Source organism: Salvelinus sp. IW2-2015, linkage group LG15 (assembly GCF_002910315.2).
Source record: "Salvelinus sp. IW2-2015 linkage group LG15, ASM291031v2, whole genome shotgun sequence".
In the NCBI taxonomy this organism is placed as follows: Eukaryota; Metazoa; Chordata; class Actinopteri; order Salmoniformes; family Salmonidae; genus Salvelinus; species Salvelinus sp. IW2-2015.
The window spans coordinates 37,058,279-37,084,764 of record NC_036855.1 but is presented as its reverse complement, the minus strand read 5'-3'; the positions used below and the strand labels follow the sequence as shown (position 1 = coordinate 37,084,764).

Here is a 26,486-nt window from a genome sequence, read left to right as displayed (position 1 = left end):
AACACCTATGTGAGAATGCTATTCATTGACTACAGCTCAGCGTTCAACACCATAGTGCCCTCAAAGCTCATCACTAAGCTAAGGACCCTGGACAAACACCTCCCTCTGCAACTGGATCTTGGACTTCCTGACGGGCCGCCCCCAGGTGGTAAGGGTAGGTAACAACACATCCGCCACGCTGATCCTCAACACGGGCCCCTCAGGGGTGCGTGCTCAGTCCCCTCCTGTAGACTCTGTTCACTCATGACTGCACGGCCAAGCACGACTTCAACACCATCATTAAGTTTGCCGATGACACAACAGTGGTTGGCCTGATCACCGACAACGATGAGACAGCCTATAGGAAGAGGTCAGAGACCTGACCGTGTGGTGCAAGGACAACAACATCCCTCAACGTGATCAAGACAAAGGAGTTATTGTGGACATACAGGAAAAGGAGGACGAGCATGCCCCCATTCTCATCGACTGGGCTGTCATGGAGCAGGTTGAGAGCTTCAAGGTCCTTGGCATCCACATCACCAACAAATTAACATGGTCCAAGCACACCAAGACAGTCGTGAAGAGAGCGAGACAAATCTATTACCCCTCAGGAGGACTGAAAGATTTGGCATGGGTCCTCAGATCCTCAAAAGGTTTTACACCACACCATCAAGAGCATCCTGACGGGTTGCATCATTGCCTGGTATGGCAACTGCTCAGCCTCTGACCGCAAGGCACTACAGAGTGTAGTGACTACAGCTAGCTAACTCTATAGCCAATAGATCGGCTATGAAAAGCCAACTGAAATTATTCATGATTATATTTGACCATGCTTGTCACTTATGAACATTTTTGAACATCTTGGCATAGTTCTGTTATAATCTCCACCCGGCACAGCCAGAAGAGGACTGGCCACCCCTCATAGCCTGGTTCCTCTCTAGGTTTCTTCCTAGGTTTTGGCCTTTCTAGGGAGTTTTCCTAGCCACCGTGCTTCTACACCTGCATTACTAGCTGTTTGGGGTTTTAGGCTGGGTGTCTGTACAGCACTTCGAGATATTAGCTGATGTACGAAGGGCTATATAAAATAAAATTGATTGATTGATTGATAGTGCGTACAGCCCAGTACATCACCGGGTCCAAGCTTACTGCCATCCAGGACCTCTATACCAGGCAGTGTCAGAGGAAGGCCCTAAAATTGTCAAAATAGGTGTTCCTTTTGTCCAGGTGTGAAAGGGCAGTGTGGAGTGCAATAGAGATTGCATCATCTGTGGATCTGTTGGGGCGGTAGGCAAATTGGAGTGGGTCTAGGGTTTCTAGGATAATGGTGTTGATGACCAGCCTTTCAAAGCACTTCATGGCTACAGACGTGAGTGCTACGAGTCGGTAGTCATTTAGGCAGGTTACCTTGGTGTTCTTGGGCACAGGGACTATGGTGGTCTCCAACTTGTAAGTCGCTCTGGATAAGAGCGTCTGCTAAATGACTTAAATGTAAATGTAATGTAAATGCTTGAAAAATTTTGGTATTACAGACTCATACAGGGAGAGGTTGAAAATGTCAGTGAAGACACTTGCCAGTTGGTCCGCGCATGCTTTAAGTACACATCCTGATAATCCGTCTGGCCTCGCGGCTTTGTGAATGTTGACCTGTTTGAAGGTCTTGCTCACATCGGCTATCGAGAGCGTTATCAAATAGTCATCCAGAACAGCTGGTGCTCTCGTGCATGCTTCAGTGTTGCTTGCCTCGAAGCGTGCATAAAAGGTATTTATCTCGTCTGGTAGGCTTGCGTCACTTGGCAGCTCGCGGCTGGGTTCCCCTTTGTAGTCTGCAATTGTTTTCAAACCCTGCCACATCTGACGAGCAGAGCCGGTGTAGTAGGATTCAATCTTAATCCTGTATTGATGCTTTGCTTGTTTGATGGTTTGTCTGAGGGCATAACGGGATTTCTTATAAGCGTACGGATTAGTGTCCCGCTACTTGAAAGCGGCAGCTCTAGCCTTTAGCTCGATGCGGATGTTGCCTGTAATCCATGGCTTCTGGTTGGGATATACATGTATGGTCACTGAGGGGATGACGTCTTCGATGCACTTATTGATGAAGCCGATGACAGAGGTGGTATACTCCTCAATGCCATTGGATGAATCCCGGAACATATTCCAGTCTGTGCTAGCAAAACAGTCTCGTAGCGTAGCATCCGCGTCATCTGACCACTTCCGTGTTGAGCGAGTCACTGGTACTTCCTGCTTTCGTTTTTGCTTGTAAGCAGGAATCATGAGAAAATAATTATGGTCAGATTTGCCAAATGGAGGGCAGGGGAGAGCTTTGTATGCATCTCTGTGTGTGGAGTAAAGGTGGTTTAGAGTTTTGTTTCCTCTGGTTGCACATGTGACATGCTGGTAGAAATTAAGTAAAACGGATTTAAGTTTGCCTGCATTAAAATCCCCAGCAACTAGGAGCACCGCTTCTGGATGTGGTGGTAAATAGATGGCTACGAATAATATAGATGAGAACTCTCTTGGTAGATAGTGTGGTCTACAGCTTATCGTAAGGTACGTCAGGCGAGCAATACCTCGAGACTTCTTTAATATTAGACATCGAGCACCAGCTGTTACTGACAAATAGACACACTCCTCCACCCCTGCCGGTGCATGGAAAATCCTGCCAGCTCTATATTATCCGTGTCGTCGTTCAGCCACAAATCGATGAAACACAAGATATTACAGTTTTTAATGTCCTGTTGGTAGGATTATCTTGATCTAGGTCATCGATTTTATCTTCCAATGATTGCACATCGGCCAATAGAATGGATGGCAGTGGGAGTTTACTCGCTTGTCTACGAATTCTCAGAAGGCAGCCTGACCTCCGCCCCCTTTTTCTCTGACTTTTCTTCACGCAAATGACGGGGATTTGGGCTTGTTCCCGGGAAAGCAATATATCCTTCACGTCGTACTAGCCGGACTCGTTAAAGGAAAAAGCTTCTTCAAGTTCGAGGTGAGTAATCCCTGTTCTGATGTCCAGGAGTTATTTTTGGTAGTCTTTATGGTAGAATGGCCAGACGGAAGCCACTCCTCAGTAACAGGCATATGACAGCCTGCTTGGAGTTGGCCAAAAGGCACCTAAAAACTCTCAGACCATGAGAAACAAGATTCTCTGGTCTGATGAAATCAAGATTGAACTCTTTGGCCTCAATGCCAAGCAGCACTTCCAGAGGAAACCTGGCATCATCCCTACAGTGAGCATGACGGTGGCAGCATCATGCCGTGGTGATGTATTTCAGCGGCAGGGTCTGGTTGAGGCAAAGATGAACGGAGCAAAGTACAGAGAGATCCTTGATGAAAACCTGCTCCAGAGCGCTCAGAACCTCAGACTGGGGCGAAGGTTCACCTTCCAACAGGACAGCGACCCCAAGCGCACAGCCAAGACGATGCAGGAGTGGCTTCGGGGCAAGTCTCTGAATGTCCTTGAGTGGCCCAGCCAGAGCCTGGACTTGAATCTGATCTAACATCTCTGGAGAGACCTGAAAATAGCTGTGCAGCAAAGCTCCCAATCCAACCTGACAGAGCTTGAGAGGATCTGCAGAGGAAGATTGGGAGAAACTCCCCAAATACAGGTGTTCCAAGCTTGTAGCGTCATACCCAATAAGACTCGAAGCTGTAATTGCTGCCCAAGGTGCTTCAACAAAGTACTGAGTAAAGGGTGTGATATTTCAGTTTTATTTTTTATTAAATTTCCCAAAAAATTCTAAAATCTTGTTTGGTTTTGTCATTATGGGTATTGTGTGTAGATTGACGAGGAAACTTTGTTTTTAATCAATTTTAGAATAAGGCTGTAACCTAATAAAAGGTGGAAAATGTCAAGGGGTCTGAATACTTTCCCAAGACACTGTAGGTTGAAGAGCCATATCTGTTTATGGTCCAATAACATATTAAAATCATCCATCTACCTTGAGGATCTGTTTAGACAATTTGCACATTCGGATCAAAATTACTGATAATTCATATCATCACCCCTTTTGAATTTCTTTGCCCATGGGAGAATATATTTAACCCCCCCCCCCCGGAGTACTTTTTCCATACAACTTCATCTAAAAATTGTTGAACGAGTTTCCTGCAACCAATCGATATTATATTCCTTCTCTTTTAGCCAGGTAAATACTGATCGTCTTTTCTTATTTTCTGCTAAGCCATTACAACTATAACTGGCTAGGATAGTCTTTCAATAGTTTGTAGAGCATCTACAGATGTACTACAACAAAAATATAAGCGCAGCGTGGCAACAATTTCAAAGATTTTCCTGAGTACAGTTCATATAAGAAAATCTCTCAATAGAAATAAATTAAATCTATGGATTTCAAATGACTGGGAATACAGATATGCATCACAGATACCGAAGTAGGGCATGGATCAGAAAACTAGTCAGTATCTGGTGTGACTAACATTTTCGTCATGCAGCACAACATCCCTTCGCATAGAGTTCATCAGGCTGTTGATTGTGGCCTGTGGATGATTGTATGTAAATTAACATTAAATGATCTGGCAACAGCTCTGGTGGACATTCATGCAGTTAGCATGCCAATTGCGTGCTCCCTCAAAACTTCAGACATCTTTGTGTTGTGTGAAAAAACTGCACATTTAGAGTGATCTTTTATTGTTCCCAGCACAAGGTGCACCTGTGTAATCATCATGCTGTTTAATCAGCTTCTTGATATGCCAGACCTGTCAGATGGATGGATTATCTTGGCAAAGGAGAAATGCTCACTAGCAGGGATGTAAACAAATTTGTGCACAAAGTTTGAGAGAAAYACGTTTAATATTACGTTTTGTGCSTATGGAACATTTCTGGGATCTTTTATTTCAGCTCATGAAACCAACACTTTAGACATGTTGCSTTTATATTTTGGTTCAGTATACAAACTATCAAACCAAAGTGKTGGGAAATATTGAGGCTGTTCCACTAAGACCTAAAATGAAAAATGTCATTAAGTAATTGGAATCTCAGAAGGTACAAAGCACAGAGGTGATGTAAAATGAATAGGGTTTATCTGTATACCTTGATGGAGCACTGCTGTGGGTGGATGCAGTGCGTTGGGAGATGTAGGGGTACTGCTTTGGATCCAGTTTGTCCTCAATGGCATCCTGTAGAGAGACATATTTGGGTCAGTGGACTAACCATACCCCGGCTCAACCCTAACCCTAACTTTATGTCCATACCCTGACTCAACCCTACCAGCGAGAGACCATTTCTTCCATGCCAGTCTTAACCCACACTAAATTAATGTATGTTAGACCCTACTARCAAATTGATCATGTATATAACAGTCTACAACAGCAGGCTGGACTTGCCTCCATGATGTCCTTGATGAGAGGGGTCCATCGGGAGAGCTGGTAGGTCTGCTCACTCACTCGCTCCTTCCGGTCAGTCTTTTTCACTTTGCGGGTCGGGTTCCCCTAGAAAGTCCGGTAGATGATTGACTCACTGAAACACTTTTCAGTTGGACCCAGATAGCATATAAACACTGCAGATATCATATTTATGCCACTATCCCAAAAATGGATCCCCAATCCACATGTTAAAATGTTTCTACTAGTGTGTGAGAGAGTTGTGAGATAGTTCCACAATGGTTCATGGGTCATATTCAGTAGGGCACACTGTAGAAAAACGTAGCAAAACATTTTACAACAGAAAACGAAAACAAGAGTTGCTTGTTGGACAAGTTAGCTAGTAGTTCCTCCCTGTTTCAGTCCATTTTCTTCTGTTCAGTGCCTAATGAATATATGTCCTGGTGTTACAAAAGTATGGTACTATAGGATCTCACCTCTAAGATGATGGGCATGCCCAGATGGGCCATGTTGGCGATGATGTCACTGTCCTCAGGAGGGATGTTAGCATGYTGGAGGAGCTTACACAGGTTCTCCTCCGAAACACCTGACACACACACATGCACAAACACAGACATGGACACATGCACATGCCCAGAAAAACACACACACGCATGAAAACATGCACAGACGTGCAGAAACATGCACACACCCACACAACAAAATCTGAATTGTAATGGTAACAGAGAAGTGGAGTAATGTACATCGTAAAATACAGACACACAGAAAATAGATTTCTCTCTCACCGTTCTTCATGAAGATGTATAGCAGGATTATGCGGATCTTGTCGAAGACAGTGACATCTTTATCCAGCAGGACGGGTACGATGGCCCTCATGGGGTCCTTGATCTTYTCCCCCTCTGCATCTGTACCCATCGCTAGATCCTGGGGTAGGGCAAGACAGTTGGMGGGGCACGGGGTGGATTAGAGGATGAGAGATCTAACAGATATACAAAACATTAGGAACACCTGGTCTTTCCATGACATAAACTGACCAGGTGAATCCAGGTGAAAGCTATGATCCCTTATTAATGTCACTTTTTAAATCCACTTCAAATGAGTGTAGATGAAGGGAAGGAGACTGGTTAAAGAAGGATTTTTAAGCCTTGAGACAATTGAGTAATGGATTGTGTATGTATGCCATTCAGAGGGTGAATGGGAAAACAAAATATTTAAGTGCCTTTGAACGTGGTATGCTAGTAGATGCCAGGCGCACCGGTTTGAGTGTGTCAAGAAGTGCAACGCTGCTGGGTTTCACGCTCAACAGTTTCCCATGTGTATCAAGAATGATCCACCCACCACCTGCACGCTGACACTACAGTCAAATGGATATAAAGAACTCACTAAAGACTAAAGGAAATGGAAGTCATGACTCATGATATGTCGTGATGGAATTATTTAGTTTCTTGTTGAGTTCCCTCTTCTTGTCCCTATTAAGTATGCTGCACGACTACGTACTTCAACGGGATATGAATTATTGGCAGAGGTAGCCTARCGGTGACTATTACTGGTCACATGCGTCATGTCATTCAAACGGGACAATATAGGCTAACTGCATATACATTCTTTGTGTTGAGGAAAATATTCTCTGACTAATCATAGACCCGATTTATTTGTAATTGTTTTTTTAATTATTATTTTGGAGTGGGGTTTGTAGGTGCGCTCGTCTCCATGCCCGTCGGGGCGGCCGKCCGGGTTGGGTCTCTCCCGTCCTTGGAAAATCCCTTTGGTCGAGGGCAGGGGCCTCCGCCGACCGGTGGCTCGAGARCACCTACCTGTAGCGGTTTGTATGGGTCTATTCTGTTTGGATTTTCACATTGATGTGRTGACTGGGTGCCTGTCCACTTTCAGCATAAAGATTCCAAAGACCCCTCTCTTTTCCTCCTCATGAATGATTCAATTTATTAACCGTATGTTTTTTATGTTGGCGCTGAKAGCTCAGTTGGGGAAAATGACTCGAGCTGGTCAGAAGCCMATCATAATATGGCCCGAATAATCAAGATTGATAGATTAATGAGCCACTATAGCCTCGCCGATGGCTCTCAGAYTGGGATTCAAATATTGAGAGGTGGTTCTGTTTGATTTTGCTGTCTATAATATGAAGCAGAATGGGATTTGCCCTGGTATTCGATTAAGAAGCCAGMTGTCATTAACAAATCCYTCTTCTTTCTTAARTCTATCCCCCTAATCTTACAGATACCCTAAGAAGTGTCCATATAAACATTTTATGAGTCTGTTGGTCAACTGGACCTTTGTCGCTTTCTTGTTTAAAATAATTATGTTGTCGTATAGGCCTCAATACTTTGTTAAGGGTATTTTACACACTACAGCCACACATTTTGTGACGGTAAAATTAATGAAGGCATGTAAAGAACATAGATTAAAAAAACATGAGCTGGCGCACACCCAGAAAAATTTGTTTGTGTGGAGGTGCTGACTAACGGCGAATAAACTATAAGCCTACGTAGGACAAACGAAAAGACAATTAAAACAATGCATAGCTGAATACCACAGCTCAATCAGGTGTAAGAACACTGACTACCCAGTAGCAGCTCACTTTGTTGAAGCTAACCATCCAATCTCCTCCCTCAAATACACAGGCATTGAGCATGTTGCTCTAGCAAGGAGAGGAGGTAACATCGAGATCCTACTACTACAAAGGGAGGCTTACTGGATATCCTATCTAAAAACATTGACCCCTGATTGGTCTGAATGTTGACTTTGATCTCAGGCCCTTCTTATGAACAATTYTTTCTTTTATGAACAAGTCTTATAAACGTATATATTATTTCGACAGATTATTAGCGTACACCTACTATTTTCCCCCGTTGATGATGCTCATTATACATTAAGGTTGAACCAAAAGATTACATGTAACAAATATGAAATGAAATAYGAAACAATTATGTGAAATTGAATTAAACAATMATGTATTTTGATGCTAATATGATGTATAMTWTTCAGTTATGTTTCTATATGATAACAATAGCGTAATATATTTAATATGCCATAAACTATWGTTTTTTKAACAGTTTCACTAATTCATTTTAATTAACTTAATCATTATGACACACCCCTCACTATTGTCATTGGTTGCACTAATTGCACTGTTTGTCTACATAACCTGGTTCAAGTATTCATGACATTACCCTGAGGAAGGCACAGTGCTGCCGAAATGTTGGTAAATGCCCATTTAATTACTGGGAGTTAATATATGGAGTGTGTGACTTTCTTTATTTTGATAGTCTATGTAAGGAACATAAAAAAGAATCATGATAATGTTATATTTTTTGATTAAAGTAATTAAAAATGAAGAGCAGAGAACTGAAATGGGATGTATAAGTCTTATTGTTTTTGCTATGTTTTGGTGTTTATTGGTTATGCTATGTTTTATGTTACCTTGTTTCATTCTGGAATTCAAATATATGTACAATCTCTTTACGATGTTGACCTGAAACAAGGACAATTATATAATAATAATAATAATAATAATAGTTAAAAAATATATATCTAAGAATGGTCCATCACCCAAAGGACATCCAGCCAACTTGACACAACTGTGGGAAGCATTGGAGTCAACATGGGCCAGCATCCCTGTGGAACGCTTTCGACACCTTGTAGAGTCTATGCCCCAACGAATTGAGGCTGTTCTGAGGGCAAAAGGGGGTGCAACTCAATATTAATGTTTTGTACACTCAGGGTATATCTAGTATAGTGTACCCATTTTAATAGCCTGAGTGCTAGTCTRTTTGTGCTATGATGCCAACTCCCTGTCACTGGTTGTTTRGCTTGACAATAACAGCAATGGAGTTGGCAAGAGTACAAACAGATCACAAACATTTCACCTAAATGTATTCCAATTCCCTGGGCTCCCTGGTTATTCTGTTACCTGCTCAACACGACACAGCTTGTCCACCGTGCCCTGATATCGGTTCATACAGTCTTCAGCCAGGTGGAGGTGGGTAGAGTACTGAAACACAGGGAGGGGTGGATTCATTAGTGTACACAGTAGCAAAATCACTTTGCAACGAAAAAAGAAAACACGCATTTCTTATTGGACAACGTCAAGGTAGTCCCCCAGCGTTTCAGTCAATTGTCTCCCATTTGGTGTCACACAGTCGTAGTCTTAATAGTCCACAGTGAAGGACTTCTATGTGTTATATTTCATAGCTGCCTGGGGGACCAGTTGTCTGTCTGAGCATGTTGGGTGTATTATTTCTGTGCCGGGACATCCCATACAGTATYATATGGCTCATCATGCTTACCTTGCTTAGCTCTTTCTGATACTGCGGCATCTTCTTCAGCATCTGAGACAAGTCTTTCATTGTGGTCTGTAGCAAACCCAGAACARCACATCACTGTTAGACACATACAGCAGTCAATACAGTACAGAGGGTTACGAAGGACACGTCTCAGTTCAATAATGCAGTAGGTAGGCAGGACTAATACAGACGGAGTTGCATGTACCTTCTCTCCTGTGTTCATCTTTTTGGTGGCTGAGAATTCTTTGAGGGAGCGGGTCACAGCCCTGTTTGAATGTGTGAGATGGATAGATAAAAAAAGAKAGAKAAATAAAAGAYCTATACAGGAAAGCAGGGCATCCGTGCGTCTGTGTGTCCGTGCATGTATGTGAGAACCAAGGGAGCATCCTATTTTTTAAAGACTTACGTGGTGACTTCGGCAATGTGCTTGTGTCTGAGACTCATCCACAGGTCATCATCCTCATCCAGCAACACCGCCTTCTCCTTGACCTCCCCCATCCCACTGGTGTCATACCTGACAGACAGAGACAGAGCGACGGAGAGCGAGAGAGCAAGAGACGAAAGCGAGAGAAAGAGGAGGGAGAGAGAGAGGGAAACAGGGAACAGAGTCAAACACAGAGAGATGTACAACATAAATGCTCATAACAGCAAAGATTGATATGCTCAAATGTTGACTTAGAACCAAATTGGAAACTACAGGACAAGATGACAATTCCTATCCAAACAAAACGAGAGATGGACCTATTGCTAGGCTGTGCCAGGGATAGAGATCCTATAACATAGGGATAGAGATTTTATAATTCACATAGGGATAGAGATCCTATAATTCACATAGGGATAKAGAYCCTATAATTCACATAGGGATAAAGATCCTATATGTTCTCTGTAATTCTGTGGTACGAGGCCCAGTGTGTTGTGTGCGATGAACCCATTGCTGTGCCAGGCTGTGCCAGCGTGTGAGTGTTTACTTGTAGACGTCGTTCTCGATGCCCAGCAGGTCATAGCCCATGGCTTGGAGGGTGAGTTCGTGGAGGATGGGAGAGACTGGGTCAAAGCCTCGGTCCAGAATCAGGAGTTGGGAGCGAGATTTGTCCGGACCCTAGGCAGGGCGGAGAGAAAGAGGGGGTCATATTAGCTGACAGGGACAGAGAGACAAAAGGCTGGACAAAGAATTTTACATTATGATTTGACTGTACTATTGCAGTTTCATAACCTCCAAAACGTCATAACGATCTACAATAGATTCAACTAACTAAAACACACCATGCCGGCGAAAGGGTAAAAGCTGCGGGGTGGCTGACCTATCGTACTTGTTTGATACCGTATTTATATTACAGTAGGTGTACTGTAATATGAAATACAGAATTGTACTTGCCACCAAGCTGCCTGTAAGATACTGTCAAATTCACAGTAATCCCTTTACAGTGTGTGTTATATCAGTTCAATCAGTGTGGCTTGTTGGTTGGCTGATCTCCTGCCTCACCTCTCCCATGGTGGGGTCGTCTGCCTTGTAGCCGTCTAGCTTTTCCTGCAGGAGCTGAGCCAGAGTGGCACAGTCTTTGTACTCCCTGAGTCAAGACAACAGAGTAGACAACARACAGGCTGTTCGCTTTCCATCAGACGTACAGAAGACTGACTCCTTCTAAGAATCCTMTCAGAGGAGAATGAATAGGCTACGTCCCAATCCACACGGATGCTATGTTTGGAGGTAGGTAGCTGCCTTTGGATTGAGACATAGCCTATTACATTGCACWCTGGTCTGTCTGGGACTCAAACGAAACCACCAGACACCACCACAGAAGCCAGTATGCATGAAACAGCAGCAGTAATTGATGTTGCTGTAGCTCTCTCTCTCCTTCTTACCCTCTGTATCTGATGCCAGGGTATTCCTTCAGGGTGTTGCAGAGAGTGGCGATCTGCTCGGCACAGCGCTCCAACATGTTGTGCTTGATGTCAGCCTTGTAGGGGCTGTAGAAGTCCTGGAAGGCATCTGTCTTGTCCAGGGAAAACACCTGGATACACACAGAGAAATAATCAAATCAATTACATGTGTTTTATTAGGCTGTTTTTACATCAGCAGTAACAACTTGCTTTACAGTTACCCGTCCTATACACAAAAATGTTGGTCACTTTCGCAAAATTCCTAKGTTTTCCAGAAATCCTGGTTGGAATATTCCCAGAATCAGGATAGAATAAGCAAGAACAATCTGTGAATCCTCCAACCAGGAATTTATGAATTTGGGGGAAATTAACAAAAGTTTGTAACTCTATCCAGTGGGCATGCAGTGCCAGACCTGCAGGTGGCACTGTAGCAGTGTGTGAGACTGTGTGGGTGAGATACTATAATCCTATTTGACTGCATTGATGCCCAAATGACTGRCAATACAGTACGGTGCTGTAGGATCAGATGCGACATCTTTCATTAATTCCTCCAGCCTTGAGAAAGGCAGTTAAACCCCCAACAAYAACTGCTCCCTGGGCTCCGATGATGTGGACGTCGATTAAGGCAGCCCCCCGTACCTCATTGATTCAGAGAAGAGAGGTTGAGTTAAATGCGGACGACACATTTCAGTTGAATCCACTCAGTTGTGCAACTGACTATGAATCCCTTTTCCCCTTCCCCTTGCTTTCCCTTATGACTGATTCCCGAAATCAAATCAAGCTTTATTTATACAGCACATTTCAGACATGGAATGCAACACAATGTGCTTTACAGGGAAAAACAAACAAATCAAATATTTTAAAAGTAAAAGCTGAAATATTTACTACACAACAAACATAAGATAAAAACGAAATAATAACACAAACTGAACAACTAAAAAGCACCCTATGGAMAAGCARAGCAAAAAGAAAGGTGTGTTAAAATCTATTTTAAATATGTCCACAGTTTCGGTTCTCTGGCAGGCTATTCCAGAGGCTGGGGGCATAATAACTAAAGGTTGCATCTCCATGCTTCTTGGTCCTAGGCTTTGGGATAGTTAAAATGCCAGCGCCAGAGGACCTGAGGGACCTACTGGGTACATAACTTAAAAGCATGTCTGACATGTATTGGGGTGCACAATCGTCGATTGATTTAAAAACCAATAGAAACATCTTAAAAATCATTCTAAAACTCACAGGCAGCCAGTGCAGAGACCTTAAAACCGGTGTAATGTGTGCTCTCTGGTCTTGGTCAGTACCCGTGCTGCAGCATTCYRTATGTTTTGCAGTTGACCAATGGCTTTCTTGGGTAGACCAGATAGGAGAGCATTACAGTAGTCAAGCTTGCTTGTAATAAAAGCATGGATGAGTCTCTCTGTATCAGCCTGAGATTGATTTGATTTGATTTGAAACGGCCACACCTTGGCAATGTTCCTCAGGTGGTAAAAAGCTATTTTGGTCACATATCCTGATGTGTGATTTGAAATTTAGTTCAGAATCTAAAATAACACCTAGGTTTTTTTACCTGGTGTTTCATCTTTGTTTAAAATGTGAGGCCAGATTCTCTCTCTGTGCTTTGSTTCCAACAATAAGTACCTCGGTCTTGTCTTGATTTAGCCGGAAGAAGTTGTGAGCCATCCAAGTATTTAAATCACGAATACAGTGTAATAATTTATCTGTGGAACTAAAATCCTCTGGTGACACAGAAATGTAGACTTACGTATCGTCTGCATAGCAGTGAAAATCAATGCCGGGCTTTCTGATAACACTGCCAAATGCCCCATGACATAAGTGACAGTTTATTTCCAAACTAAAACGTCCTATTTCTTCTCAGCCATGCCTCCCTTCATCCACTCTACTAAACCCATAATGTGTGTCAGTCAGGCAGGCTCTCTCTTTCCCATGCACCACTGCAACCAGCACCTCCAAGCGCTCGAGCCCATCAGTTGGACCATCACATGACAACAATCCCTCTCGTGTGCAAACAACTTCACACAACCCTCCTCCGGCTCCCATTGGCTCSCCGGCCAGCATTTTGATGCATCCGCCAATGAGGTGAGGGATTAGAGACGGACTGGGAGGGAGGGAGGCTGGGCGACGTGGCATCCCCACACACCCCTCATCTCCTTCTCATCCCCACACYGTCCCCTGTAGGATTAATTCTAGAGGACAACAGAACAGCAGAGGATTGGAGGCACAGCAAAGCCATGGCCTGGCTAAAGCCACTMTGCTCTGGAACATTCCATCAGGAGAAAGAGGAGAGGAGACTACCCCAGCTCATTCAGCAATCCCTCCCCCACTCCTCCCCTACTCTTCCTATACTCCTCCCCCTCTCTCCACTGGTGTTTCCTTCTCTGTGTCCCCTCCTGTTCACCCCCCCTAATCATAATCCTCCCCTTTCCTCCTCCTCCGCTCTCTCTATGTATCTCTCCCACTGTCTTTCTATCCCTCGCCAGAGACAGAGGGGCAGATAGGCTCTTACCTGTGACTCATAGGGCAGAAAGGCGATGTGGATCTCAGTCAAGGTCTTCATGGCTTTGGACGCACGGGATTTCGTCAACAGATTGAACAATGTATCTGGGATTGCTGGGAGTTGGGGGGGTGAAAAAAAACATGAAATTATTGAAAATTGAAATTTTATGAAATTAAAGGATGMAAATAATAGGGAAATAGAATAGAAATCTATATACTCCTACAAAAAAAGGTGCTATCTAGAACCTAAAMGGGGTCTTCGGCTGTCCCCATAGGAGAACCCGTTGAAGAACCCTTGTTGGTTCCAGGTAGAACCCTTTTGGTTCCAAGTAGAATCRTTTTTGGTTCCAAGTAGAAGCCTTTCCACAGAGGGTTCTACATGAAACTCCAAATGGTTCTACCTGGAACCAAAAAGGGGTTTTACCTGGAACCAAAAAGGGTTCTCCTATGGGGACAGCTGAAAAACCCTTTTGGAAGAGAGAGTGTAAGGTTGACATTGAGTGTTGGTATTGTGGCAAGAGGAGTTGTCTGCTAGTCTGTTCTCAGTACTCCGAGGAGAATCAGATATAAAGGCATCATCAGACTGCTCCAAACTCAAATTCATGTACTGTATACAATACGTGATGGTACAAAGTCGTCCCATGTCTCTCCAATATTACTCACTGTCAGTGAAGAAGACGTGAGCTCCTCTGTATCTGGGCGACCGCGGGTCTCTGAAGTCATCTATGAGTGCCTCCACAGTCTGGGTAGGAGAAGGAACATCACATATCTTACCAAAGAAAGCTAAAGTTTTTTGCTAGTGCGTGTCTCAGATGGTAGAGCATGGCGCTTCCAACGCCAGGGCTGTGGGTTTGATTACACTGGAACCRCCCATATGTAAAAGTATGCATGCACTACAGTAAAAGAACTTTGGATAAACGCATTTACTAAAACTAAATGGTTCCAATACCTCATCATTGGGAGTTATTARGTAGATGGCCTCCATACTGGGGAGAGGCTCTCGCTTCTTGCCAATGTCTTCAACAACTGGACAGGATAGGAGAGAAAAGCAYAGTCATTCAGTTAGCCTTTGAAGTGATGCTGAACATTGAGCGTGCATGTGCGTGTGCGATGTTGACRGAGTGGTACTCACTGGTGATGCCATCTGACATGATATCTGTCATCTTACAGCAGGATGACATCATCCTCATGCTCAGCTTGTCTACTACCAGAACCTGGGGGAGGACAGGGACGAGGTTTACAGGGGGTCAAGGGGTGTATCCTAAATGGCACCCTATTCCCTATATAGTGTGCGACTTTTGACTTGGGCTCATAGTGCTCTGGTCAAAGTAGTGCACTATATAGGTAATAAGGTGTCATTTGGGCGCAGACAAGTACTATCATGTACTATCACATACACAGTCATTCATAACCAAGAATGTCATTGATATAAAATATTTGGCATGGGTACCCAGATCCTCAAAAAGTTCTACAGCTGCACCATCGAGAGCATCCTGACCGGTTGCATCACCGCCTGGTATGGCAACTGCTCGGCATCTGACCGTAAGGCGCTACAGAGGGTAGTGCGTACGGCCCAGTACATCATTGGGACCAAGCTTCCTGCCATCCAGGACCTACATACTAGGCGATTTGAGAGGAAAGCCCCAAAAATTGTCAGACTCCAGTCACCCAAGTCATAGACTGTTCTCTATGCTCCCGCACGGCAAGGGGTACCGGAGCTCCAAGTCTAGGTCCAAGAGGCTTCTAAACAGCTTCTGCCCCTAAGCCATAAGACTACTGAACAATTCAKCAAATGGCCACGMGGACTATTTACATTGACACAAACCCCCCAATTTGTTTTTACACTGCTGCTACTTGCTGTTTATTATCTATGCATAGTCACTTTAACCSTACATACATGTACAAATTACCTTGACTAACCTGTACCCCCGCACACTGACTCGGTACCGGTACACCCTGCATATAGCAGGGGATACCGTTACTGTTATTTTATTGTGTTACTTTTTATTTTATTTGGTAAATATTTTCTTAACTCTTTCTTGAACTGAATTGTTAGTTAATTAAGGGCTTGTAAGTAAGCATTTCACAGTAAGGTSWACACCTGTTGTATTCAGTGGATGTGACAAAGTTTGATTTTATTTGCCCATACCTTCCATTCGCCCTTCTTGTGCACCTTCTTGATGACATCATTCATAATCTCTGTAAACGGAGGAATAATTGATTAGCACACACTTCAACTTACACATTRAACTGTTCTGTGCTAAAAAGCACAAGCACTGTAGGCTATTTGCCCCTTGTGTCAYACCCTGATCCGTTTCACCTGTCTTTGTGCTATTTGCCCCCCTCCAGGTGTCGCCCATCTTCCTCATTAYCCCCAGTGTATTTATACCTGTTTTCTGTTGCCAGTTCGTTTTGTTTCGTCAAGCCTACCAGCGGTTTTTCCCGTGCTCCTTTCTGTCTCTAGTTCCTGTTTTCTAGCTTTCCCGGTTTTTGACCATTCTGCCTGCCCTGATCCTGAGCCTGCCTGCCGTTCTGTACCTTTCAGACTCTGCTCTGGACTACTGACCTCTGCCTGCCCTTAACCTGTCGTTTGCCTGCCGTCCTGTTTTTGTAATAAACTTTTGTTACTTCAAAACTGTCTGCATCTGGGTCTTTTCCTGAGCCTTGACACCTTGTATACAGTTTAGTCTCACAAGGTCATCCTTCCGAATCTCGTCTCGTTGACTCAAACTAATGGAACAACTTGAGCGAAGCCTGGGTATCTAAGCATAATGCTTCAGGTATAAAAGGGCATGTTAGATATTTTGGTCTRGTGAATTGTTAGTTTAGTGGGGTGACAGACGGCGTTAGATGTGATGGCACAGCCACAGTTGGAATTTAATRGGCTCCGGTGAGGGGTCTGAAGTGAGCAGTTATACCAATGTAACACTCATTACATCTGTGAGGAGTCTGGGAACCTGGTGCGCCGTTGGAACCATCTGGGAGACAGTTCATGCATCCCAAATGCTAGTCTGTGGTAATGGAGAGGGGGGAAGGGTCAGCTTTGAATCTATAGTTTAAAAGCTGGCCCATCTATCTACTGGAATGAGTCAGTGAGAGAGACACAYAGCAATCACAAGGCCTAATCTCTTCCAATCCTCTTACGCCACAGAACCGCCAGGATCGCTATTTCTGGGCTCTTTCTGTGCCACAAGGATGTGACGTCACAGGGAAACCTGTTGACACACACATGTATGTTCGATTTGGCTAGTATCCTAAAAAAAACTCCATTAAATACATTCATCAGTGTTATTTGATTTTAAATATGTATACGCATTAAATGAGTAGTAGTAGTAGTACAGTGCCTTCAAAAGTATTCACACCCCTTGACTTTTTCCACATATTGTTGTGTTACAGCCTAAATTTCAAATGGATTAAATTTAGATTTTGTGGGACTGATCTACACACAATAACCCACAATGTCAAAGTGGAATTTAGGTTTTAGAAATGTCTTGCGTTAAGTATTCAAACCCGATGTTATGGCAAGCCTAAATACTTTCATGAGTAAAAATCTGCTTAAAAAGTAACATAATAAGTTGCATAATAAGTGTTTAACATTTTTTATGATTACTCCATCTCTGTACCCCACACAAACAATTATCTGTATCAAGCACAGATTCAACCACAAAGACCAGGCAGGTTTTCCAATGCCTCGCAAAGAAGGGTAMCTATTCTTAGATGGGTACAAATAAAAAAAGCAGACACTGAATATCCCTTTGAGCATGGTGAAGTTATTAATGACACTTTTGGTGGTGAATCAATACACCCAGTCACTACAAAGATACAGGTGTCCTTCCTAACTTAGTTGCCGGAGAGGAAGGAAACCGCTCAGGGATTTTAAAACAGTTACAGAGTTTAATGGCTGTGATAGGAGATAACTAAGGATGGATCAACAACATTGTAGTTACCTTAATGACAGAGTGAAAAGAAGGAAGTCTGTACAGAATAAAAATATTTCAAATCATGCATCCTGTTTGCAATAAGGCACTAAAGTAATTCTGCAAARAATGTGGCAAAGAAATTMACTTCTTGTCCTGAATACAAAGCATTATGTTTGGGGCAAATCTAACACAACACATCACTGAGTACCAGTCTTCATATTTTCAAGCATGGTGGTGGCTGCATCATGTTATGKGTATGCTCATCAACGGCACGGACATGGGAGWTTTTTTGGTAGGATAAAAATAAAATGGAATAGAGCTAAGCACAGGCAAAATCCAAGAGTAAAAACCTTGTTCAGTCTGCTTTCCAACAGACACTGGGAGACAAATTCATCTTTCAGCAGGACAATAATCTAAACTCAAGGCCAAATATACACTGGAGTTGCTTACTAAGACGACATTGAATGTTCCTGAGTGGCCTTGTTTTAGTTTTGACTTATATCTGCTTGAAAATCTATGGCAAGACTTGAAAATGGCTGTCTAGCAATGGTCAAAAACGAACTTGACAGAGCTTGAAGAGTTTTAAAAAGAATAATGGGCAAATATTGTACAATCCAGGTGTGCAAAACTCTTAGAGATTTACCCAAAAAGACTCACAGCTGTGAACGTTGCCAAAGGTGATTCTAATATGTATTGACTCAGGGGGTTGAATACTTATCTAATCAAGATATATTAGCGTTTTATTTTTATATGGAATTTTCTTCCACTTTGACATTATAGAGTATTTTGTGTTGAAAAAAAAGAGAATTCAATCCATTTTAATCCCAATTTGTAACACAACAAAATGTGGGAAAAGTCAACAGGTGTGAATACTTTCTGAAGGCTCTGTATATCCTTCCTCCCCAACTTAAAATTATTGTTACATAGAGCATGGATCCTAAAAGCCACAGACAGAGAGAGAAGTATTTGGCTGTTGTGTCAGGATACACTATTTWWTTTTTTTYYTCCAAAAGGGCTCTTCAGCTGTCCCCATAGGAGAAYCCTTTTTGGTTCCAGGTAAAACCTTTTTGGTTCCAGGTAGAACCTTCTGTGAAAAGGGTTCCACATGGAACCCAAAAACGGTTCTACTTGGAACAAAAATGTTTCAACATGGAACCAAAAATAGTTATTCAAAGGGTGTAGCAKAGCATGGCTCTCTGTTTTCTAAATTAATCTTAACATGCATTACCTCCATTGAAAGACAAAACCAGACAATGTCACAAATATATAACAATCAATCAACTCAATCATGGTTAACATTTCAGAAATCAAGAACAAAAATGTGCCTATTTGCTTAATTCAAACACTGTTGTTGTTTTGAATATGGGTTGGGTGGGTTGATAATTGAGGTGACATGTCTGTCTATCAGTGAATGAGTTCTGTATCCAATTACCCAACTGGATTAGCTAGGGAGAATTTCCCCAATGCCCCATGAAAGAGTCAGTCCGCATCAACAAACTAACAAGCTGCTTTGGGATGGKAGATAATGTMTGTGTCTCAAATGTCGCCCTATTCCCTATATAGTGCACTACCTTCGAMCAGGGCCAATAGGGCTCTGGTCAACATTTGTTAACTATATAGGGAATAGGGTGCCATTTGGGACRCACACACTAAACTCCTCCTGTTTGTCTGAGCCAGACAACCACAACTATTGTGTCTCAGAAGGTAAACAGAAGAGCCAACCCACTGGGCCAAAACTGGTTGAATCAATGTTGTTTCAACGTAATTTGCCAATGTATTGTGACGCGGAATCTACGTGGAAAATACATTGGATTTGAAAAAAGTAATCAACATAAATATATTTTTTTGAGAGTTAAATTTCAACCAGGATTATTATGTCATCATGATAACCAAATTTCAACATAGACAAACCTTGTATACAAAGTTATATCCACTATCAGAAATAAACAATAGGCTGTGCAGCATAATTGGTCTATCCACAGCTACACTTTGGTCTCCCATCTAGGATTTTAACCAAGACCTGCTTAGCTATGATATGTGTAACTGACTATTACCAGTGTGCTATTGTGAGAGTTAAATAATATAACTAAATCAAATCAAACTTTATTTAAAGTGCATTTAAAGTTTGATTTGATCCTACTCTTTCATTTAGACATATCAATTATTAACTACCACTGGGAACAAACTGTTTGAATCAAATGGTTTTAAACGTAATGTGTCAACGTATTATGACGTGGAATCTACATGGAAAATACATTGGACATTAAAAAGTTATCAGTAATTAACGTAAACGGTTGGTTTGGCTATAACCAAGCCCATCCCTGCTTTGCTATGATATGTGTCACTGACTATTATCAATGTGCCATTGTGAGAATGATTGGTGAGAGATTTCCACTTGAAAACTAAGATTCACTGTTACTATTGAGGTAGATTTAAAAGAGCAAATTAAACGTGACCATCACTTTATCACTCATATATCATCAATTATGCTATTTGGGCCTATATAGCAATTGCAAAGTCATCAACAGCTATTGTTTCAATTCAACCCAAAATTCAACTAAACATAGACAATACAATAGGCCTAGGTTTCAAGCTGTGAATGCAATGGTATTTAGTGATATTGAATTGTGTTCGGTTGTCGGGGCAACCAAATATCAACTTTTGAAGCAGATGTATCTTCTGCTTGGATAGTTCCATCTGTTCCACTGACTTATTCTGGCTTTAATTCCAGTTTGTTGCAGCAATAATCTGCGCAGAATTTCAAAAGGCATGATCACTTGCACCATGTACTTTTGAAAGGGGCAATCAGCAGTTGCTACATACATTTTTGGATTGACAAATAAATGAAAATATACCTATTGATTCTTGAAGAATATAACTTGTAAATGCCTCATGAGTCTAGCTCAACTGTTGTACCCCATCAGGAACCAAAATATAAGCTTGTTTTACTCCAATGTTTGTAAACAAAAGTAAATGTAAACAAACACCACATGGCCTCAAAACATGGTTAAAAACTATAGTTTTAATATCATGGATGGTCAGTCCTTTTCCGTCGCTCTGTCTATGAATGTACGAGTGGTTCAATTTCTCCAACCCCCATTCCTCAGCTTTTTACCAAAACAGGGGTGGGGTCAGTGATATATATTTGGTTGACAACTAAACCAAAAATCTGACATTGTTTTTCCATTGGAGTTTGGTTGTGCTTTTAGATGGTTGAAAGCAGTGAAACACTTGGAATTCAACTAACTTTTCTCTGTCTTTTTGAGTGGGTGATTTCCATCAATTTCTTAATTTATTATACAGTATTTGTCATACCCATAGATATTTATGTCTGTATGACAATAAAAGCCTTCAGGATTAAGAGCAAAACATCCCAGAAAATTTAAGGGGCAGACAGACTCAACAAACTGTGAACACCAACATTACTCCTTGTGAACACAGTACTGCAATGTGTGATTTTCAGAAAGTCCAGCATAGCTAGCAGTTGGTGATGCTGAATGTTACTGGTGGCTGGGTGGAGTTGGAGACCACAGCTCACTTTACACCAGTGGAACAAACYCTGAATCACCATAGCACCATCCTGTCTCACCTCAATTAAATACAGTGGGTATCTGAGGAGCAGGGTTGGGGAGTAACGGATTACATGTACAAAAAACGGTAACTGTAATCCTTTACGTTACCAGTAAAAAAAAAAATGTAATCAGATTACAGATACTTTTGAAAAAGTAGATGATTACTTTAAATTCAGAAAGGATGTTTGCAAAAAAAATCTTTGACACTTCTCTGTTTTCTCAATGACATTCAAATCTGCATTGAAAAAAGGCTCAAATTTAAGATGGTTCCACCTGAGCGAGTCTGACCACAAGTCAGAAATCAGTATGATGACACACCGAATGTGTTTGATGGATCGCGGGAAAAGAGCAGGAATAGGCTTTTGTAGGCTACAGTCGAAGCTATGTCTTCCAATGGTGCGACTGCTGTCGGCATCAAAAAATTATTCAACTTGAATAAAAACGCTTGGAGGTAAGGATGACCAGTGGTGTAGTCTACGGCGATACGGATATCACTTATTATTGATATCTACATAGCACATTGATGTGAATCACACTGCTSCTCTCTCATTTTGCTATTTGCGCCTTACGGACTGTGGTTGTTGTGGATAGCTGTTCACAAATCTAAATGTGTATTTGAACCCAATAATGGTTGAACTCAAATAGTTTAAGCTGCCTATTAATCATTGTTTTTGAAACCAGTCGACAGCCAGTGAAAAATGCGCTCTTGTAACAGCTGCATAGTATGTATCCCAGCTTTAGGAATAAAAGTGGGGCTTTTAATTGCTCAATCTAATTCATGCTGATAAAAGAAATACATCCATAGACCTAMTGGACACATGCTCAAACTCGCACACTTTTGATAGATTTAAAGGGGCAATCTGTAGTTACTAYATCCATTTTTGGACTTGTAAAGATATAATGTAATCGTATTATTATATGTAGTAGAAAGCGATGGGTAGAAGAAGCCTACATAACCAACCCATAAAGTAAAATTTWACATCCATATATGGCCAGCTATGTAAACGTTAACATTGAACCACATCTATTGCAGGATAAATCAATTGGTAACATACATATTTGTATTCTTCTAATGCCTCTTAAGGGGAATGTAATCTAAAAGTAACTGAATGTAATCAGATTATGTTACTGAGTTTGGGTAATCCAAAAGTTACGTTACTGATTACAATTTTAGACAGGTAACTATTAACTGTAATGGATTACATTTAGAAAGTAACCTACCCAAGTGACCTACCAAACCCCGCTGAGGAGGTATTAAATAGCGGGTACACACGCAATAACAACACACATTAACCCCAATATCTATATTCCCCTGTCTACCATACCATAAATAAATAAAAGACTGCCAGCCAAACATTTAACGTATTTAAGACTGAAGTTGCATTGTGGAATTATTGTTTTCACTTTTTCATGCATGGATAAGGTCTTGCTTTTTATGTGCATAATGGGGAAACTAGGTTGTATGCCCGTTCTTGAATTAAWTGCCTTCAACACAGCAGATTTATTTTAAAAGCGCACAATACAAAGTAACAGACCTACACCAGTAGAGGCTGCTGAGGGGAGGATGGCTCATAATAATGGCTGGAACGGAGCAAATTGAATGGCATCAAACACATGGAAACCATGTGTTTGATGTATTTGATCCCACTCCAGTAATTCTGCCCCAGGCATTACAATGAGCCTGTCCTCCCCAATTAAGGTGCCACCTGTGGCCTACACGTTTTCATCTACATAAGAAGAGATTTCCCCTTTCGTGGTGCCTTTAGGTAACCAAGTGTGGAGCTGTATTGTGGTGGATCCATGCAGCAAGGCGCACTATGACAGTGGAAGTCCTTAATCCGTATGGATTTAGCGCATGTGGATCTACCCGAAACGACAATTTCATAGTGCAACTCACTACAAAACAAATGACTGTATTGTATAGTGCACAGAATTAAAAAACAATATTAAAAGGCCAACATTTTGCAATATCTAATGATGCAGAGAGATAGGATAATTGAGAGTGCGGTAGTGCGCCTTTACGCACTTTGAGCAATCCTATCGAACGCGAGACGCACTAGATTTGACTTTCAATATGTCTACTTCTGGACAAGTTTTTGTCCAAAAAAATGTATTTAAATTGTGTTTGAAATACAAATTGAGATCTAAATGAAATAGTAATTCAAACCAACTAAATAGCCTAAATTAATAGAATGTCCAAAATAAAGCAAAAAAGAAAATAGCCTAGGCCAAAACACAGTACCTGAAAAAATACAAAATAACCATAGCGCATAGACCTACATAACGAAGTGATTAAACAAAAATACATATTCTTACTTTCTCCCACAATGGCTTTTAGTCCGAGTGGTGCCATGGTGACGATGTCTCTGTCGTGGACGTGTCTCCGCCTCCCCTTCTCAACTCTACCCAACCACCGCTAATACTGTGTAGGACTGTAGGCCGCTGGACAACATCCAAAGTGATTGAAGAGGGACCGTATTGCTTCGAAAATAATCCCTTCCACGCCTCCACAAACATGCCGATTTCAACTGTCTGTCATACAATGCCACGGACAACCTACTTCAACTTTTAAAAGACATCTACATAGCCTACGTTTAGCTGTTTGCAGTGGTATCATTTATCAAGTGAAATAAAGTTATTGTATTTATGAACTATTTTAATAGGCTATTAGGGTTAGAATAAATATCAGTTATGGACCTAGTAATTTGTATACAACAATTAGGATATTGTACAACCCTAATTGAAAAAAGTCATGATCAGACCATTGAATTCTTATTTTAACATACTGTATTTTCACAGCAACTGCAATAGGATAAAACACAATAGACTACATTGGCTACATTATCAATAATACCTACAGATGTCCACAGAGGGGCAGTAATGTCTAAGTAAATATAGGCCTATTATCCATCCTTATGCCTCCATCACACTGACAGTGTCTTTGCGCAAAACTCAACATCATCTGKATATGTCTACAACAAAAGTTCAACATTCACCTTCTGCCAGTGGTGTAAAGTGCTTAAGTAAAAATAATTTWACGTACTACTTAAGTAGAGTTTTTGGGTATCTGTACTTTACTATTWGTATTTTTAACAACTTTTACTTTTACTTCACTACATTCCTAAATAAAATAATGTACTTTTTACTACATATATTTTCCCTGACACCCAAAAATACTCATTACATTTTGACAGRAAAATGGTCCAATTCACACACTTGTCAAGAGAACATCTGGCGGACTCACTAAACACAAATGCTTTGTTTGTAAATTATGTCTGAGTGTTGCARTGTGCTCCTGGCTATCTGGAAAATAAATAAAAAACAAGAAAATTGTGCTGTCTGGTTTGCATAAGATAAGACATTTRAAATCWTTAATACTTTTACTTTTGTTACTTAAGTATATTTTAAGAATTCCATTTACTTTTGATACTGAAGTATATTCAAACCAAATACTTGTACTCAAGTAGTATTCTACTGGGTGACTTTCACTTTAACTTGAGTCATTTTCTATTAAGGTATCTTTACTTTTACTCAAGTATGACATTTTAGTACTTTTTCCACCACTGCCTTCTGCTACCATTTCTGAAAATCCGTACACGCATWCGTTCAATAAATCCAAAAGTATGCACCACACAGAACGCACTGCCACTGCCTCTCCGACGCAATGCTGCAAGGCAAACACAGCGTTCCTACAGAAATAAATGTTTTTCTGCTGTACCAAAATGCAATGAAGTTGTCAGTGTGATCGAGGTSTAAGGTCATGTCTTGTGCATACACCAGGGGTAGGCAAYCCTGTTCCTGGAGTGCTGCAGGTACTGCAGGATTTTGTTCCAACTAGTCACCACACCTGACCAACTGAGCTAATTGATCAGTTCACTGATTGTCTACAATTCACAAACCTGGAATTCCCGGTTGATTTCTATCAAACACATGAAGTGCCTGTGTAGCAAATGGGGATGTGTGAAACTTAATCCTCACGCCTCGATCACACCTACAGTTTCATTGCGCAAAATGGTATGCAGCATCATCTGGATGCTGCATTCACCCTCTGCTACCATTTCTGTTAAGCTGTCTACACATACAGTTTGACGCATACAGTGGGGCAAAAAAGTATTTAGTCACCACCAATTGTGCAAGTTCTCCCACTTAAAAAGATGAGAGAGCCTGTAATTTATCATAGGTACACTTCAACTATGACAGACAAAATGAGATCCAGAAAATCACATTGTAGGATTTTTATGAATTTATTTGCAATATTAATATATCAATAACAAAGTTTCTCAATACTTTGTTATATACCCTTGTTGGCAATGACAGAGGTCAAACGTTTTCTGTAAGTCTTCACAAGGTTTTCACACACTGTTGCTGGTATTTTGGCCCATTCCTCCATGCAGATCTCTCTAGAGCGTGATGTTTGGGGCTGTTGCTGGGCAACACGGACTTTCAACTCCCTCCAAAGATTTTCTATGGGTTGAGATCTGGAGACTGGCTAGGCCACTCCAGGACCTTGAAATGCTTCTTACGAAGCCACTCCTTCTTGCCCGGGCGGTGTGTTTGGGATCATTGTCATGCTGAAAGACCCAGCCACGTTTCACTTCAATGCCCTTGCTGATGGTATGCTTTGTTACTTTGGTCCCAGCTCTCTGCAGGTCATTCACTAGGTCCCCCCGTGTGGTTCTGGGATTTTTGCTCACCGTTCTTGTGATCATTTTGACCCCACGGGGTGAGATCTTGCGTGGAGCCCCAGATCGAGGGAGATTATCAGTGGTCTTGTATGTCTTCCATTTCCTAATAATTGCTCCCACAGTTGATTTCTTCAAACCAAGCTGCTTACCTATTGCAGATTCAGTCTTCCCAGCCTGTTGCAGGTCTACAATTTTGTTTCTGGTGTCCTTTGACAGCTCTTTGGTCTTGGCCATAGTGGTTTGGAGTGTGACGTTGAGGTTGTGGACAGGTGTCTTTTATACTGATAACAAGTTCAAACA

The 26,486-nt window shown here is 41.7% G+C and overlaps 1 pseudogene; it reads right to left on the bottom strand.

Moving 5' to 3' along the window:
- The window catches only part of LOC111973871 (syntaxin-binding protein 1-like), a 37,868-nt pseudogene extending 13,909 nt beyond the window's left edge, over positions 1–23,959 (bottom strand).
- Between the last annotated feature and the right edge of the window lie 2,527 nt (positions 23,960–26,486).